We start from the raw sequence: 19,477 nt of genomic DNA on the forward strand, positions 1-19,477 counted from the left end.
GATGTCCGGACCGTCCCAAGCCTCCGGACGTCCTATGTCTTCCGGACGTCCGGCACCTGAGTGACCGCACCTGCGGGCTGGAGCCCTTGTATCCCTTCACTTCGACTTCCATTTGCACTAAGACAATAAATAGGACGCCCCACCTCCTAGTGAGGGTTATCATAGGTTTAGCTCATATTTTGTGTGAGAGCCTTGCTCATCCACTTGGTTACTTCTCCTCGGAGCTTAGGACCTCTTCAGAGAAGATCCCCCAAGCGGATTCAAGACCCCTTTCTAGGGAAGACCATCAAGACCTCCGTACGCAGAAGAACTATTCCTTTGTATCCTTACCTTGGTTGATTGTGGATCATATGTTACTCTATGTTGTCGGTGATCTAGCACTCGTGTGATTGATTCTATGTCGGTTTAGTGATTCTCTCTCTCGTTTTCCCCGTGTTTTCCCTTTGTGCTTCCGCGTGTTCTTCGTGAATCCCCATAGGATCCACTCCAAACATGAAAGATCGTCCACATAGGGTTCCACCCTACATCAGTTTCTCAACCTGCAGGCCATCCTCCCGTGCCAACCTGTCAGCGCCCAACGTCTCAAGTACTCGTGCCTCTACTCCTAAAATGGCTCCTTCGTCGCCAACTCTGTTTGAAGAGCCTCATGGTACTCCTCAAGTGGAGTCCTCGGTGACGCATTCTGCAACCGCCATCGAAGTTGAGAGCCTAATGCATCATCAGGTGAGGAGGGCATCACTGGTAAATCTGGTACTTTCTGATAAAAAAACATCCAAGTGGATCTATGCGGTATGGAAAAACTGGTAATATATTTCTTAAAAAAAATCTTCGAGTTTGCTACTTGTGGAATGCATTGGGATTTCCGTGAAGAGGAAGGGTGAACTAATATAGTAGAAAATTATTTCTCTCAGTAAAGAACCAAGGTTTATCGAACTAGTAGGAGAGTTATGCAAACCACCTTTAGCAGTACCTACACACAAGAGCAAATGCTTGCACCCAATGCGAGCAATAGGGGTTTCAGTCCCCTTATACTCGTTAATTACAAGGATCAAATCTGATAGTAGGAGATATATAAATTGCAAAGTAAAATAAAAGTAAATAAATTGCAGCAGGGCATTTAGGGTTTTAGTAATATGATTTAAATAGACCTGGTGTCCGGACGAGCTCTGCGGTGGAGGCCCTCCCTACACTACAAAAAAAGACACATCCGTGACATTTTGGGCTGAACGAATTTTTTTCTGTCATACTTATGACACTTCTATGACGATAATTGTGACAAAATCCCGTATCATCATAGATGTGGTGGGCTCCTACTCTTATGACAGAAAATCATGACAGAAAATGGGATTTTTATCCTAGGCGGGCCGGAGACGCAGCTGCATGACATTCTTTGGGCCGTCCATGACGGAAAAAAAACCATGGTAGAAGCGAGGGCGAGGAAAATATCGAGGAGTTCCCAGTTACGGTGGGTGGTCGGGGGCCGAGCGATGCGTGTTTCTCATGTACCGCACGCACGTGGGTGCAAGGCTTTGGGCTCTGACTGAACCTGAGCGAGGCATCGCCTAACTGAACCTGAGCGATTGCACTGCAGGCTACACGTTACTAAACCCTAGCGATCGAGCGATTCCTTCGCTACTGCTGCTAACTGAAGTCGATCGATGCTGCCTCTGGATGAAAAGTGAGCATTGCTGGGGGGTTTGGATGAACAGTGGGCGGTGGGGGTGGATGAACAGGACCCCGTGGTGTTGCCTCTGGATGAACAGGACCCCGATCGATCGAGCTGGTTGGGGCTGGATGAATAGGACCCCGTGGAGGGCTGGATGAACAGGACGACCCCGTGGAGGGCTGGATGAATAGGATGACCCCATGGAGGGCTGGATGAACAGTAGATGGTGGAGGGGTGGATGACCAGTAGCCTGTGGAGGGGTGGTTGAACAGGTTCCCGTGGAGAGGGGTGGTTGAATAGTAGCCGGTGGCGTAGCGCACGGTGGAGGCTGGATGAACAGGAGCTCGTGGATGAACAGTCGCAGGTGGAGGCTGGAGGAGGTCGATGGTGGATGAACAGTAGCCCGTGGAGGCTGGAGGAGGTCGATGGTGGAGATGAACAGTATCCCGTGGAGTCCCGTTTTGCGGTATGCCACACCCCTGCCGATGAACAGGACCCCCGTTTTGACCATAGCGCTCCAACGCAAGTCTGTTTCCTCCATTTTGCGGTACGCACACCCCTCCCGATCAACAGGACCCTCCTACCTCTTGAGCATGCGTTGGTTTTTCCCTTGAAGAGGAAAGGATGATGCAGCAAAGTAGCGTAAGTATTTCCCTCAGTTTTTGAGAACCAAGGTATCAATCCAGTAGGAGCCTCCTCAAAAGTCCCACGCACCTCCACAAACAAACAAGAACCTCGCAACCAATGCGATAAAGGGTTGTCAATCCCTTCACGGTAACTTGCAGAAGTGAGATCTGATAAAGATAATATGATAAGATAAATATTTTTGGTATTTTTATGATATAGATTGGAAAGTAAAAGATGCAAATAAAAGTAGATGGAAAACTTATATGATAAAAGATAGATCCGGGGCCATAGGTTTCACTTGTAGCTGTTCTCAAGATAGCATAAGTATTACGGTGGGTGAACAAATTACTGTCGAGCAATGGATAGAAAAGTGCATAGTTATGAGATTATCTGGGCATGATCATGTATATAGGCATCACGTCCGCAACAAGTAGATCGAAACGATTCTGCATCTACTACTATTACTCCACACATCGATCGACTCCTTCCTGCATCTAGAGTATTACGTTCATGAAGAACAGAGTAATGCATTAAGAAAGATGACATGATGTAGAGGGATAAACTCAAGCAATATGATATAAACCCCATCTTTTTATCCTCGATGGCAACAATACAATATGTGCCTTGCTGCCCCTGCTGTCACTGGGAAAGGACACCGCAATATTGAACCCAAAGCTAAGCACTTCTCCCATTACAAGAAAGATCAATCTAGTAGGCCAAACCAAACCGATAATTTGAAGAGACTTGCAAAGATAACCAATCACACATAAAAGAATTCGGAGAAGATTCAGTTATTTCTCATAGATAAACTTGATCATAAACCCACAATTCATCGAATCTCGACAAACACATTGCAAAAAGAGTTACATCGAATTGATCTCTAAGAAAATCGAGGAGAATTTAGTATTGAGATTCAAAGAGAGAGAAGAAGCCATCTAGCTAATAACTATGGACCCGAAGGTCTGTGGTAAACTACTCACAACTCATCGGAGAGGCCTTGGAGATGATGTAGAGGCCCTCCATGGTTGATTCCCCCTCCGGCGGAGCGCCCGCGAAGGCTCCAAGATGGGATCTCGCGGATACAGAACGTTGCGGCGATGGAAATAGTTTTTCGTGTTGCTCCTGGATGTTTTCGGGGTACGTGGATATATATATATATATATATATATATATATATATATATATATATATATATATATATAAGCGAAGGAGGTAGGTCAGGGAGCCACGAGGTGCCCACAAGGGTGGGGGGCGCACCCACCCTCCTAGGGCATGCCCTCCTGCCTCGTGGACGCCTCGGCTGCTTCTTGACGTCCACTCCAAGTCTCATGGATTGCGTTTGTTAGAAAAAGATCGCTCCCGAAGGTTTCATTCCGTTTGGACTCCATTTGATATTCTTTCCTTCGAAACACTGAAATAGGCAAAAAAACAGCAATTCGGGCTGGGCCTCCAGTTAGTAGGTTAGTCCCAAAAATGATATAAAAGTGTAGAGTAAAGCCCATAAACATCCAAAACGGGTAATATAATAGCATGGAACAACCAAAAATTATAGATGCGTTGGAGACGTATCAAGCATCCCCAAGCTTAATTCATGCTCGTCCTCGAGTAGGTAAATGATAAAGACATAATTTTTGATGTGGAATTCTACCTAGCATAATTCTCAATGTAATTTTCTTTATTGTGGCATGATTGTTCAGATCCAAATGATTCAAGATAAAAGTTCATAAAACATAAAAATAGTAATACTTCAAGCATACTAACAAGTAATCATGTCCTATCAAATTAGCATAGCCAAAGAAATCTTATCCATACAAAATCATATAGTTAGGCCATGCTTCATTTTCATCACACAAAATAGTCCCATCATGCACAACCCCGGTTTCAGCCAAGCAATTGGTTCATACTTTTTAACGCACTTCAGCTTTTTCAACTCTTTCGCAATACGTGAGCGCAAGCCATGGACATAGCACTATATGTGGCATAGGGTGGTGGTTGTGAAGACAAAAAGGGAGAAGATAGTCTCACATCAACTAGGCGTATCAATGGGCTATGGAGATGCCCATTAATAGATATCAATGTGATTGAGTAGGGATTGCCATGCAACAGATGCACTAGAGCTATAAATAGATGAAAGCTCAACAAAAGAAACTAAGTGGGTGTGCATCCAACTTGCTTGCTCACGAAGACCTAGGGCATTTTGTGGAAGCCCATCACTGGAATATACAAGCCAAGTTCTATAATGAAAAATTCCCACTAGTATATGAAAGTGACAATACAAGAGACTCTTTGTCATGAATATCATGGTGCTACTTTGAAGCACAAGTGTGGAAAAGAGATAGTAGCATTGTCCCTTCTCTCTTTTTCTCTCATTTTTTCATTTGGCCTTTCTCTTTTTTTTTCGCCTCCTGTTTTTGGTGGGCTCTTTGGCCTCTCTTTTTTTATAAAGTCTGAAGTCTCATCCCGACTTGTGGGGGAATCATAGTCTCGATCATCCTTTCCTCACTTGGGACAATGCTCTAATAATGAAGATCATCACACTTTTATTTAAATACAACTCAAGATTACAATTCGATACTTAGAACAATATATGACTCTCTATGAATGCCTCCAGTGGTGTACCGGGATATGCAATGAATCAAGAGTGACATGTATGAAAAATATGAAGGTGGCCTTGCCACAAATACGATGTCAACTACATGATCATGAAAAGAGCAATATGACAATGATGAGGCGTGTCATAATAAACGGAACGGTGGAAAGTTGCATGGCAATATATCTCGGAATGGCTATGGAAATGCCGTAATAGGTAGGTATGGTGGCTGTTTTGAGGAAGGTAATGTTGGATATTTATGTGGCTCACAACATTTATTCAACATGATTATTATTTATTTAAATTAACTTGGAATTGCTTATATTATTAATGTTTGTGACGGGGAATAACTGATGCGGAATTTCACTCGAGGAAGTAATACTCGAGGTGCCGAGGATGACTATGATGGAATACAATAGAGGAATTTATAGGGATCATCTCTACTGGAATTTTATATGTACATACATACTTTTCCTGGGACATCACAGGGTGGAAGAGCTGGGTTTGTTTTGCAGGATGGGCTCTGCAGGCTGTTGACCCACATGATTAAGATTGGAAGTTGATCTCACATGTACAATCTAGTCATGACACATGACTCACACATGTGTGCTAGGGACTAGTATATTTAGACTTGGAAAACTGACATGTTTTATCGTGGTTGGTAACATTGCTCAGGAGTCATACCGATCTTTCTGGAAACAGGTGGAATAATAAAACACCTGGACGTGGAGTCTATAAATAGATCCCTACCCTCTAGACTCAATACGCATTGTGAGCGGCACCATGGAAAAGGCAGAGGAATTAGAGGGTAGACCACATAGTCCACAATTTTCAACATTGGCATCATGAGCAAGGTTCGGTCCGATCACCTGAACCCTAATCTGCTGCGTACCCGATCTACTTTGAACTCTACATCCGTCGTTGCCGACTCCGTTGTGAACTCGTCTCTGTCGTTTTATCGATCTGCTCTAACACGTGGTCCGTGGAAATGGATGCGTTCTTTGTACGGGATAGCTGGCGCGCCGTACTGGTGCCTTATTGCTGCTCCCAAACGCTGATGCTTGTGCGCCATCATGGAGAATCGCCGACTAATTTTTGCGTTCGTGATCAAGAAAAGTTAGGTCCTTCGCTTGAGGCTTGCGCGTCGATCGATGTGCGACAGGAAAATAAATCCAATGGAACGAGCCGTGTGAAATCCATCTGAGGCAGCATACAAGGTCCAAGTCCCGAGGAAGCCATCTTCATCAACATGGGCCGTCATATCAATTGCTAGTTTGCTACTAGTGTATACTCCACGCTAAAGCCTATTTTTATCAGATTAGTACTTGGTGCACGCTGAAGTCAAACTCTCCTCTTGCTTCTTTATTTATCTTGCACTGGCGATGAAAGGAAAAGCATGTATATGTAATCTATCACTCAGATTGTGGAAGGAGCGCAAGAAATCTGTCACCATGGAACAAGGAAGCTTGTTTGTTATACAGTACTACTTGCATGTTCACGCGAATTGACGAATTGAGTCAGCAAGCTCCTGCTACTTGCCTGGTATATCTTCTGCAATTTTCACGGTTATAGTAATCAAGGGATTTATGCGTATGCACGCCAAAGTCCTCACGAGTATTCTTCGCCCAGTTCTCAAATCGGTAACACTTTTCTTCCAGTGACAATAAACAATTTTTCCTTGGTTATTTATAGTCCATCGATTGGATGGACCTAATTACCACGGTTTGGAAATTGCGGTCATATTTTTTTATGAACAACATTGATTATTGGCAAAAACAAACCGTAAGAGGCCAACTTAAATTGTCACTGTTCAGCAAAAGGAAACATGTATTGAAGTATATTCGACTTAGACATGGATATCAGATGGCTTGCGTACTTATGTCAGCAATTTTTTTCTGGCTGTTGAAAATCACAGAGAACATATTGTATGGAAAATTCGTGCAATCTGGAATACTTTTTTTTGCAACATCTGTCGGAAAATACATATTGCTGGCTATATATATATTGGTTAATTTTAACTCTATGCCCAAATTTATTGAAATAATTGAATTTTCAATTTAACTTCATTTAATATGCGATATGGGATGTTATTTGCTCTATGGAGAAAGATAGAAACTCTCCGAGGGAAGGATCCGACCACATATTATTGGTTGCACCTCAAAGAGGAAGATATAATATTTTATCAATGAAATTGGCAAAGAGGAAGGTATGTCTATAAATTGTATGCATGGAATATTGCATTTACCACTTTTTTTCAAAATAGTTGCGTTGCGCATTCTGGTTATCTATATCATCTATTAGTAGAAAGGTTTTACTTCCATTCAAATAGTTTCAAGGGAATGTTAAAGTTAATAAACTTGGAGTTGGAAAATATGCCCACAAACTCCGTTGTGGAAGAAAATTATTATTGATGTATACGGTATTGTACCAATCTTGCATGAGAAGGAATTCAAAAAAAACTCTATTATGAGCATCACTTATTTGTGGAGGAAGATAGCAACCACTCCATATGAAGCAAATTGTCACTCACTCAACGGTATATCTATTGTTGATGTTTATCTACAACTACTTTTGCAAATAGTTGGAATATTGTATTTTTGCTTCCATGTCATATATTGAGGAATACAGTGGCTGCATTATTTATATTCAAACAATTCCAAAGGAAGGTAGATGATATCTACTTAGGTACTTCGCTATATTTTAAATACTTCGGAATTGGAAATTATGTCATAAACTCCCTTGTGGAGGAACACTATTATTTTTATAGGAAACTCTATTCAACTTCAGTGCGAAGGAATTTATTTTATTATTTTATCTTGGAATCTATTCACTATGAAATACTATTTGGACAAAGGAAGAGTGGAAATATTGTTGAATTATAATAGTGAATTAAAGAATTTCACACAATGGGTCTATTATTTCTTGATGGTCCATTGGAAGTTAGTAAACCAAATTATTATTTGAGGAAGATAACTCCATAGAGAGGAAGGCTAATAATGGGAACACATGCTTGGAATTTATTGTTTTTGTCATGGACGACTTGGTGACATATCATGGAACCGAATCGAGTGCCGTACTAATTCCAGAATTCAAAATTCTAGTGGGAGGAACTTGGTTTTCTGAAGCACATACATAATGGGTATTTGACTTGCACTTTCCTTAAGGTGGAAAAAGATAGAAAGTTTCACATCATTTTTTATATACTTATGTTTTCTTTACTCACACTAGAGGTCGGATTGTTTATTTCATTTCACTCATCGATGATTGCACTTTATATGGTTATATGTTTACCTTTCATTATAAATGTCGGAAGGTTCTATTGTGTTGTTCATGTGTTGTACTGAAGTGGAAAATCAGTTGATTAAAGAATATCAAATTCTTAACAACTGATTGATGGGGGAAGTACACTTCAGGAATATATCAATTTAATATGCAAAGAGCATGGAACTACATTCCCATTGTGATATACTGTCTACTTCACAATCGAGTGGAGGAATTGAATATTTTTGATATTTTTTCCTTTGGAAGAAGCATTACATATTGTGTTTATACCATTTTTCATCTAGCAGAGTCACTTCGTATGGGGTGTAGACTGGAAGGAAGTATTTTATTTTGGAAGGAAATCTCAGTTACTACAAAGCATATACTAGGAATTTGTTAATTCTTATTCTAGTGGATCAAGGGTATGTTTTTGATCTGGAAAAGGAAAACTGGTGGAAAGTGGGAGCCTAATATTTTTATGGAAAATGGTGGAATTATTGGCAATCATACTACAATATCTTCTTGACCCCAAAGGATACTACAAGTGAAACTCCTGACACTAACATGCTTAGGATAAGTGGGAGGAAATAACATGGAATATCATGTCTAGATTTATGTCTATTGTTTGGGGAAGCCACTCTAAATTTTTAGAGGAATAACTAAAGTCTAGGTTTAAATATTCCATGAATGCAAGTTATGCATGGAAGAAATGCTGGAAGGAATAAACTCAATGGGTAATAATTAAGTTTGGGAATTTATTATCTCACCAAACAACCGAAGGCCCATTGTTCGTAAGTTTTTTTTGTTTTACGAGGAATTTGGTTCAATGGAATATTGTAATGCCACTCTTGTTATTCAATTCTTTACACAACGGAATATATATATTTCTTGTGGAAACTCTTTCTCCAGAATTTAGGGAAGGAGGAAATAAAGACATGGTTTGCTAATTCAGTATATTAATGATGGTCTTATAACAAGCTTCACATCAATGGAATAACATCTCACATGGTTTTATAGAGGAAGCAAAACGACCATCTACAAACGTAAGTGTAAACTATTTTGCATTACTATTTTATATTTTAATGATATTATTATGTTTGTTGGCAATGATAATGTTACGTTGATGGAAGTGAAAGCTTGGTTATCTTGTATCTTTCAAATGAAATGCATATTTGAGACTTCCAATTTTTGGGAGTGGAAATACATAGAAAGTGTAGCGACACATTTTTTTATGGGAAATTGCAAACCTGTTAAAATACCTTGATAAGGGGAATTATACTCAATAAGGAATTATGTTTAAACTCCTGAGGAAAAAGGCGATACTAAATGGTATTGGAATTTGTATGTGTTTTCATTATACTATCAACCTCCCTTAGTTACCGGAATTTATTGTTGCTTTCAAGCGGTGGAAGGAAAGATGTGTCACTAAGGGAATCTCACACATCATATGAGATCGTGGAATGTGCATCAAAACCTGTCAACTGTTCTTGAGTTTTTGGTGAAAAGTAAACACATTGAGGAAGTTACCATTGTATACACGAGGTGTGGAATGATTAAACTCAGGTACGTATATCTCATTTATTTTTATAATAATACTAATATGGTGCAAGTTTCACTGACTATAGTCAGGAATTTTTTTCAAAACATGTTTACACATGGAACTTCATTTATTGATTAATATGTTTCAGCCAAGTGGGAGATGTTGGATATTTATGTCGCTTTCAACATTTATTCAACATGATTATTATTTATTTAAATTAACTGGAATTGCTTATATTATTAATGTTTGTGACGGGGAATAACTGATGCGGAATTTCACTTGAGGAAGTAATACTCGAGGTGCCGAGGACGACTGTGATGGAATGCAATAGAGGAATTAATAGGGATCAACTCTACTGGAATTTTATATGTACGTACGTATTTTTCCCGGGACATCACAGGGTGGAAGAGCTGGGTTTGTTTTGCAGGATGGGCTTTGCAGGCTGTTGACCCACATGATTAAGATTGGAAGTTTATCTCACATGTACAATCTAATCATGGAACATGACTCACACATGTGTGCTAGGGACTGGTATATTTAGACTTGGAAAACTGACATGTTTTATCGTGGTTGGTAACATTGCTCAGGAGTCATACGGATCTTTCCAGAAACAGGTGGAATAATAAAACACCTGGACGTGAAGTCTATAAATAGGTCCCTACCCTCCAGCCTCAATATGCATTGTGAGCGGCACCATAGAAAAGGCAGAGGAATTAGAGGGTAGACCGCATAGCCCACAATTTTCAACAGGTAAATGGTGGGTGCATAATACCGGCGAAAGTTGCATGGTATAATAGAGGCTAGCAATGGTGAAATGGTGAGAGTGCGTATAATCCATGGGACTCACATTAGTCATAAAGAACTCATATACTTATTGCAAAAGTCTACTTGCCCTCGAACCAAAGTACTACTACGCATGTGTGACACCCGGATAATTAAGCTACAGTGAAACTTTGCTAATGATGCAACATCACCTCCGTTACTGTTGCTAATATCTCGTTAGTTCAAAATTGGTTCAAAAATTGTTTTCGAGATATGGCAAACAACAAAAGTTTTCAAACATTAAAACAAAAATGTTCGGTGTGTGCAAATAAATGCCTAGGTAATTATGGTGAAGGAACCGTGCTTTTATAAAAGGCCTAAATATTTAAAAGGGATTAAAACAGAAAATAAATAAGATAAAAAGGAATAAAAACAAAAACTAAAATTAACAACAAAAAAATAAAATAAAAAGAAAAGAGCAACAGACCCCCCCCCCGCTGGGCCTCGTGGCCCAGCTGGCCTGTACCGCCCGAACGGGCCGGCCCACCCCGGTCCACCTCCCCTACTAACTCCCACCCCGTAACCCTAACCCCCCCCACTCGCCCCACTCCCTCCCTCGATTCCCCTGGATCGGGATCGATCCCCTCTCCCCTCGTCTCCCTCCTAGTGCCGCCTCCCCCCACCGCACATACGCGACGCCCACAGGGGGGCTCATCCCACGCGTGACCTGCACGGCCGCCGGCCCCGTCCCGTGTGGATCTGGATCGGGGGCAACTACGCCCCGACCCCGTCGACCAACCCCGCCGCCTAGACACCACCCGCTTCCCAACGTCGTTCGTCGCCACCCGGAGCACGACCTCGCCGGCGCCTCCTCCCCGCCGGCCTGCTTCCTCCCCCTCACCGGCCTGCTACCCCTCCGCCGCGACGTCCTCGACCGCCTCCCCGAGCCCCGCTGCCTTGACCCTACGCCCCCGGTGAGGCCCAGGGCCTTCCCCTCTCCTCCTCCTTCCCCTGTCCCCGTGTGCGACGCGCCCGCGCAAAGTTGCGGTGCCCTTGGCCGCCGTTGTGTCGCTGCTCTCCTGCAGCAACTGCCGACCCGGCTCCCCCCTGTCGCATCGGTCGCGCCCGGCCGTTTCTACCCGCGACCACCGGCCTCCACGTCCCGCACTGGCGCTGTCATCGCGTCCGGCAACACCCGCGCGCAACCACGGGCGCCCAGCCACCCGCCTGTGCTTCCCCGGCTCTGCACGCGCCCGCAGTCGCCTGCGCGCGCGCCACCGAACCTCCCCGTCGCTCACAGCTTCCCCCGCGGTGACTTTCAGGCCGTCCTGCTCGGCCTCCGCCCCCTGGTCACCGCACCTCGCGGCCAGCCACCTCCGCCGCTCCTCGCCGACTCGCCCCGCGGTGGTCCGGCCGCACCCTCCACGGCCCCGGAGTCCTCCGATGACGACCGCCCGCTTCGCCACGGCACCGCCCCGTCGTGGCCTCGTCGGCGCCGCACCGGCGCCCATCCGCACACTGGGCGTCGCCCGGTTAGCCCTGACGGGCAGCCTTGTCCGCGCCCACTAGCGCCCGAACCCACTAAGGCCCCTGGGGCCTATGACAGATGGGCCCCATGCCAATAACGTTTTAATAAAAAAAAGGAAAATAAAATATAAAAAAATTAATTAATTAATTAATTAATTAATTAGTGGATTAATTAAGTTAATTAATCATGTTTAATTAACTTGCTAGTTTAATTAAACAATAATTATTTTAGCTAATCCCTAATTAAACTAATCAGAGTATGACAGGTGGGTCCCACTGGACCCACACGTCAGATTGACCCAGTCAACACCTCTGTTGACTGCTGACGTCATGCTGATGTCATGCTGACATCAGCATGCACTATTCTGGATAATGTTGGATTTAAATAATTAATTAAATTCCAGAAATTAATAAAATCTTTAGAAAATCATATCTTTTAATCCGTAACTCGGATGAAAATACTTTCTACATGAAAGTTACTCAGAACGACGAGACGAACCCGGATACGCAGCCCGTTCGTCCACCACCCATCCCTAACCTATCGAACTCGCAACTTTCCCCCTCCGGCTCCTCTGCCCAAAAACACGAAACACCGGGGATATTTTCCCAGATGTTTCCTCCTTCACCGGTATCGCCTATCCCTACGTTAGGTCACCCCTAGCACAACGTATTGCCGCGTCTTGCTTTGTGTTACATTTGATTGCTCTATTATTTATTGTGTTCCCCCTCCGTTACTCCTTTCCGGTAGACTCCGAGACCGATGCTGATGCCCCTGTGGTCGACTACGTCACCGACGACCCCTCCTTGTCTGAGCAACCAGGCAAGCCCCCCCCCTTTGATCACCAGATATCGCCTATTCTCCTCTATACTGCTTGCATTAGAGTAGTGTAGCATGTTACTGCTTTCCGTTGATCCTATTCTATTGCATAGCCTGACATTGCTGCTACATCTGTTGATACCTTACCTGCAATCCTAAATGCTTAGTATAGGATGCTAGTTTACCATCATTGGCCCTACATTCTTGTCAGTCTGCCTTGCTATACTATTGGGCCGTGATCACTCGGGAGGTGATCACGGGTATATACTATACATACATACCTACTATACAGATGGTGACTAAAGTCGGGTCAGCTCATTGAGTACCCGCAAGTGATTCCGATGTGGGGGCTGAAAGGACAGGTGGCTCCATCCCGGTAGAGGTGGGCCTGGGTTCCCGACGGCCCCCGACTGTTACTTTGTGGCGGAGCGACAGGGCAGGTTGAGACCACCTAGGAGACAGGTGGGCCTGGCCCTGTTCGGCGTTCGCGGATACTTAACACGCTTAACGAGATCTTGGTATTTGATCTGAGTCTGGCTACGAGCCTATACGCACTAACCATCTACGTGGGAGTAGTTATGGGTATCCCGACGTCGTGGTATCAGCCGAAGCACTTCAGACGTCAGCGACGGAGCGGCGCGCGCCGAATTGGACTGGAACGCCACTAGGCTAGGTCTGCTTTCGGCCGCGTACGCAACGTGCAGGTGTGCTATGGGCGATGGGCCCAGACCCCTGTGCGCTTAGGTTTAGACCGGCGTGCTGGCCTCTCTGTTGTGCCTAGGTGGGGCTGCGACGTGTTGATCTTCCGAGGCCGGGCATGACCCAGGAAAGTGTGTCCGGCCAAATGGGATCGAGCGTGTTGGGCTATGTGGTGCACCCCTGCAGGGAAGTTAATCTATTCGAATAGCCGTGATCTTCGGTAACAGGACGACTTGGAGTTGTACCTCGACCTTATGACAACTAGAACCGGATACTTAATAAAACACACCCTTCCAAGTGCCAGATACAACCGGTGGTCGCTCTACCTCAGGGATATGAGGAGGGGATCGCCGGGTAGGATTATGCTATGAAATGTTACTTGGAGATGCTACTTGGAGGACTTCGACCTACCCTCTTCTGCCTGTTGCAAGACGAAGGTGACCAGAAGCGTAGTCTTCGATAAGACTAGCTATCCCCCTCTTATTCTGGCATTCTGCAGTTCAGTCCACTGATATGGCCTCCTTACACATATACCCATGCATATGTAGTTAGTTCCTTGCTTGCGAGTACTTTGGATGAGTACTCACGGTTGCTTTCTCCCCCCTTTTCCCCCTTTCCTTCTTCCTGGTTGTCGCAACCAGATGCTGGAGTCCAGGAGCCAGACGCCACCGTCGACGACGACCCTACTACACCGGAGGTGCCTACTACTACGTGCTGCCGCTGACGACGACCTGGAGTAGTTTAGGAGGATCCCAGGCAGGAGGCCTGCGCCTCTTTCGATCTGTATCCCAGTTTGTGCTAGCCTTCTTAAGGCAAACTTGTTTAACTTATGTCTGTACTCAGATATTGTTGCTTCCGCTGACTCGTCTATGATCGAGCACTTGTATTCGAGCCCTCGAGGCCCCTGGCTCGTGTTATGATGCTTGTATGACTTATTTTATTTGTAGAGTTGTGTTGTGATATCTTCCCGTGAGTCCCTGATCTTGATCATACACATTTGCGTGCATGATTAGTGTACGATTAAATCGGGGGCGTCACAAGTTGGTATCAGAGCCAGCTGCCTGGAGGAATCCCCCTTCCAACTCCTTGGCCGAAGTCGAGTCTAGACATTGCAAAAACTTTTACTAACTTGGCTGTGTGCCTTACGGGCCCACATCGCCATCGGGTGGTACTAGGATCTTTTACTCCTCGACCTTTACTCTGGGACTCTGAACTCTCTTCTATTCGGGATAAATGAATTTGCTAAAAACAAAACTAACTTTAGGTTCTCGCAAGTACTTTCTCCCGGAGAACCCCCCCTCACTTCAGATGATCGTCTGCTAATCAGAAGATTCCGAAGATACTCTCTGATGTTCTCTCGAGACTTTGTGCTCATCACTTTTGCTATTCCTGACCACCGATAAACCCGTATGGATAACTACTTACACCTGCCATTCATACGATCATCCCCCATTGATCTTGTTATTACAAGATACCCCGAAGTTTTCTCTATTGTTCCGAGAATACTTTGTGCCTACTGCCTAGCAGTTCTTTGCTACATGAATACCCCTTCAAATAAACCCTCGCACTTGTCGAGTATCCGCTCAACCCCAGTTGTTCTTGTGTTTCACAAAAGTCTTCAAAATAATATTCGATCTTCCGAAAATCCTCTGGAGCCTTTGGCTCTTGAAATTCTTGCTTGCTTGCATTATGGTTAATCCCATAACTCTCGTAGTCTTATTGACATTCCTTGTCATTATCTTTTTTTAGTCTGTTGACTCAATATGTTTGCGAATACACGCAATCATCTTTGATCCTTCTAAGTTACTTTTCCGGCTGAGCTGCCATTCTTTTAACTGGAATTGGTTCTCGACCAATCCAATTGTCGTCGATTGTACCCCTAAGTCTATTCAGCTTATCCATCCTTGATCAGAGCATTTGCTCCTGATCCCTCGATTTGAAAATCATAATTACTTCGCTAATTAAGCGTTGAACTATTCAGATGTTCTATAAACCGATGCATTTGCAATCTTTCTTCCTCTGATTGGGTATCGATACTCATATCAGCCCCATTTTGGATCGCCATATCCACTGTTGGATTATTACCCGACAGTGTCCTTCATAATTAATCACTTTGTGAGTTCTTTCTCCGATACATAATGCCTTTGGTAAATTGTATCCTTTCCTTTTGTCAACCATGCTCTGCTTTCGGGCTGATGATATTTACTCTTGAAGCTTATGGTATATGTTCGTAAGAAGCCCCGATGGGATTGAACCAACGCCTTCCCTCATCGGTGTGAACCCGGAAGTTTTCACGAGTCATACTCATCTGGTATTTCACCAGGTAAAACTTTCAACACTAATGCCTTTATCAAAGCGAATAGTGAATGGAAGGTTATACATTGAAGAAGTGGGAGTCGACCTTGAACCTTGCGTTCATGCCCAGGGACACGATGTATAACTTATCATGGAAGCTGCTCGTAAAAATAATTATTCCTTTGATATAAGTTCATCTTATATCTAGGATCTGGCCTTTTGCAACCGTGGTTCCGACCATGATTGTTCTTCTTTGTTCTCCTTTCTCGGACAAGTCAAAATAATTGTCTTCTATGGATCAATACACCAGTCCAACCTTTACTTTGATCTTGTGTCGAGTATTACCCCCCTGGTATCTCGAGATTATCATGGAACTGCATAACTTTTTATGAGTTCTTCATCAAGTGCTACCTTCCCACTGATTCCAATTTTTCGCGGGCTCTGAGTTATTGAACACTCAAAGACACCGATAACTGAACCGAGTCCGCTTTACGGTTCAACAACTCTTCCGTAAGCTTTTATAAGTACGAGTTTGTACCCAATGGCGTGATCATTTTAACTGTGCTACCCGGTCCTTCTTCTCGGAGCACAATTTTCGACGATGAACTAACCTTACGTCGATCCTCATCGTCATATCATTTCGCCTTGAACAACAAGCTTGAGTTCGAGTTTGTGTCTTACCCATGGTTCCAATAACCTTTCGCTTCATCACCCCTTTCAACTTGATGTCATCGCCGATCGATTACATCTTCATGAGATCTCTTGACAAATGTGTCGTGATCATCATGAGCATTATGAGCTCTTCCAGGATATCGATTGAATTTATGATGAGAAATACCATCCTTGCCCTCGATGAATTGTATTATCATCGACCACTTTATTGCCTTCCGTTCAACACAAGTTGTTCGTGTTTTGTGTAAACCTTGGGATCCCTGCTACCCAGCAGTTGATCTTCCTTACCTCGGAAGTATTACCATCTCCTTTTGTCAAGGGTGTGGTGAGAATTTCACCACCTCTTAAGAATTCTTGATATCATAATACTTCTTGCCATCTTCGTTCATTCCTTGGCCCCCGTATTGTTTTCAACCGGAATACCGACAATTGAGCTATGTCGTGTGAATTCAAAACTTCTAGCAAGCCTCTTGCTTTGAAGTGAAATTCTTAGACTATCGATTATTGAATCACCATTCCGACGTCGGTCGTGCAACCCAGCCCATACTTCGGGTGCACCTTTCAACCAATGGTTAAATGTGTATGTTTTCCTCGAGCATACATCATTATGCCATTTGAGCTGACAAATGTTATCTCCTTGTTCACTTAATTGTGGACATCCATCTTTTGGGAATCTCGGTGAATTGCCGTTGAGTTCACCAGACACCTCCTTGTCCTCTCCTTGGGTTAATGATGAACTCTTGATAACGGAAATCGCTTCATAGTTCATTTCCCCGAGAATCTTACCATGTCATCTCGTCGATTTGTGTTGCGCCTTTTCTTCTCGGACATCCTGAGTCTCAGGTATCCTGACACCAATCGGATCCGAATCCCGGTCAGCTAAGATGGTTGGGACAACGTTCAGAGAGTTATGATGTTGATCCTTGATGACCCGGTAGGATGATGTCATGCCTAGCATCCCCCCCCCCCCGGCTGGAGGATCTATCATTATAGATTCCTTTTCAGCAAGGTTATCCATTCATGCATGAGGAAATTGTAAGACTTATTCTACCAGTTATTCCTGATGGATCCTTTGTGTTTCCAAAGTTTGATCTTCACCTGAAGACCATGTCAATGCTACCTCGAAGCATGTCAATGGTACTCCGATTTTCAACAGGAACATTTGAAGCACGATGCTAGATTTTATTTATCATTTATCCTAACATCGTTGTATGGGTAATATCATGAGATTTCTCCCCCCTTACCTAAAGGGTTTTCTACATTATATCCTGTCATGGATATCATGCTCTACTTGTCATTGGTAAGGATATACCCCTGAAATATGTGTATAAACACATTTTCCATTCCATTGTTCTATTTGATCTGATGATCACCTTTTCCTTTCCATTGTTTGGTTTAACCTTTCTTGAGGTCTATATGATCTAAGCAGTAATATTCTTCTGCTTATGTAAACACCTTGGTGTACGACCGTGTCAGTAAGACCCTGTTACTATTGTCGATGACATTTCGGTAGCCACCGATGGACGAGAACCTTGCCTATTGGCCCGCCTCGTTCAACGAGCAGGATAATGGTTCTCTTCGTCCCTCGCCCTTGGTACCAATGTTGTTGCCGACATAACCAACAGATTATCCTCTGGCATGCCTTGCTTACATGATCGTGCAAGATGTCACTGTCCTTCCTACTTTTTAATCCACATGGTGGGCCCATAACCCACAGCTCCACAGGATCGAAACCTGACTCTCCTGTACCCCCCTGTACCCAAGGTTGTTCCTCGCGCGTGGCCTCGTATGTAATTCATGAGCCACCTTCAATCTGGTATCAGACAAATACTTATTCCCATTGCTTTGAATCCCTTTTCACGCCCTATTTCAGGCATCGAACGATTGCCTGCCCGCTCGAAACTTCCCATGTTACCTTCTTACTTTGCTCTCGATATTTTCATAAGTTTCAATTCGAGAGTTACTTTCGCCACCTTCCTCGATGTTATCGAACAGATTGTCGACCTTGCAGAGGTCTGTTCTCCCGGTATGCCCACCCTTTATTCTTTCGTAAGTACGATGGGGTTCCTGAAGAAAGGACGCCGACTTCATCATGGTGACTTGAACTCAGAAATGAAGACATCAACAAAAGGGATCAACCTCTTTGAAAGGGGCAAGCCAAGACCGAGAAGACTCGTTAGGTTTTTGGCTACCAGCACCTTCCCCCCTTACTCCACCGCTTAAATCTCGGGACGAGATTTCTTGTAGTGGAGGAGAATTGTGACACCCGGATAATTAAGCTACAGTGAAACTTTGCTAATGATGCAACGTCACCTCCGTTACTGTTGCTAATATCTCGTTAGTTCAAAATTGGTTCAAAAATTGTTTTCGAGATATGGCAAACAACAAAAGTTTTCAAACATTAAAACAAAAATGTTCGGTGTGTGCAAATAAATGCCTAGGTAATTATGGTGAAGGAACCGTGCTTTTATAAAAGGCCTAAATATTTAAAAGGGATTAAAACAGAAAATAAATAAGATAAAAAGGAATAAAAACAAAAACTAAAATTAACAACAAAAAAATAAAATAAAAAGAAAAGAGCAACAGACCCCCCCCCCCCCCCGCTGGGCCTCGTGGCCCAGCTGGCCTGTACCGCCCGAACGGGCCGGCCCACCCCGGTCCACCTCCCCTACTAACTCCCACCCCGTAACCCTAACCCCCCCCACTCGCCCCACTCCCTCCCTCGATTCCCCTGGATCGGGATCGATCCCCTCTCCCCTCGTCTCCCTCCTAGTGCCGCCTCCCCCCACCGCACATACGCGACGCCCACAGGGGGGCTCATCCCACGCGTGACCTGCACGGCCGCCGGCCCCGTCCCGTGTGGATCTGGATCGGGGGCAACTACGCCCCGACCCCGTCGACCAACCCCGCCGCCTAGACACCACCCGCTTCCCAACGTCGTTCGTTGCCACCCGGAGCACGACCTCGCCGGCGCCTCCTCCCCGCCGGCCTGCTTCCTCCCCCTCACCGGCCTGCTACCCC

Source organism: Triticum aestivum, chromosome 4B (genome assembly GCF_018294505.1).
Source record: "Triticum aestivum cultivar Chinese Spring chromosome 4B, IWGSC CS RefSeq v2.1, whole genome shotgun sequence".
Classification (NCBI taxonomy): Eukaryota; Viridiplantae; Streptophyta; class Magnoliopsida; order Poales; family Poaceae; genus Triticum; species Triticum aestivum.